The sequence below is a fragment of the Anoplophora glabripennis genome, unplaced genomic scaffold (assembly GCF_000390285.2).
Source record: "Anoplophora glabripennis isolate ALB-LARVAE unplaced genomic scaffold, Agla_2.0 scaffold1567, whole genome shotgun sequence".
In the NCBI taxonomy this organism is placed as follows: Eukaryota; Metazoa; Arthropoda; class Insecta; order Coleoptera; family Cerambycidae; genus Anoplophora; species Anoplophora glabripennis.
The window spans coordinates 1-745 of record NW_019417644.1 but is presented as its reverse complement, the minus strand read 5'-3'; positions in this window follow the sequence as shown (position 1 = coordinate 745).

Below are 745 nucleotides of genomic sequence, written 5' to 3'. Positions count from 1 at the left end.
AAAACGACCAGCTGGTGGTTGCGTGCGCATTGCGCATTAGAATTCAAGAACATCACAATGCAAATGAAAATAATGAAATTTTGCAATTGCGCAGCTGGCTCATGCACGGACCTTCGATAATTTAAAAATTAGGTTAAAAATTAGATAGATATAAAAACTTAAATTAATGTAGCATTTACGTCAATTTATCGCAGTTCAAGAAAAGAGAACAGTAACGATATTTACCGCCAAAATTTTATGATAGTTGTATGATTATACAAATTATAAAATTAAATGATTAAAATGCATGAAAAAATATTTTATTTAAAATTTTACGAATTTTTTCATTATTTATCTTGCCGTCCAACGAATTCTAACCACAATGGTTACAATTCGTTGGTTGTTGTCGTCTGTGCGTGTTATTAATCACGTTATACTCGGCGGCCGAAATTATAAAGAGTGACTAATACATAATATAAAAACACTATTATCATAATGCGTATAAAATATAAAATGATTTCTATACGGTTCAATATTATTTATCTTTGTGCCGCTCGCCATGCACATCGGTAGAATCTATAATCGTGTATAGACCGAGTTAAACTCATAAAATCCTACCTACACCACCGAAAATTCCGCATCCAAATCCAAGATTCCCTTTCCACCACCCGTCCCATGGAGTAGGCATGGGTAACACTGTAAATTTTCGTGTATTGACACAACAATACCCAGGGCCCGAGAACTTATACTTGAAAATATGGGGACA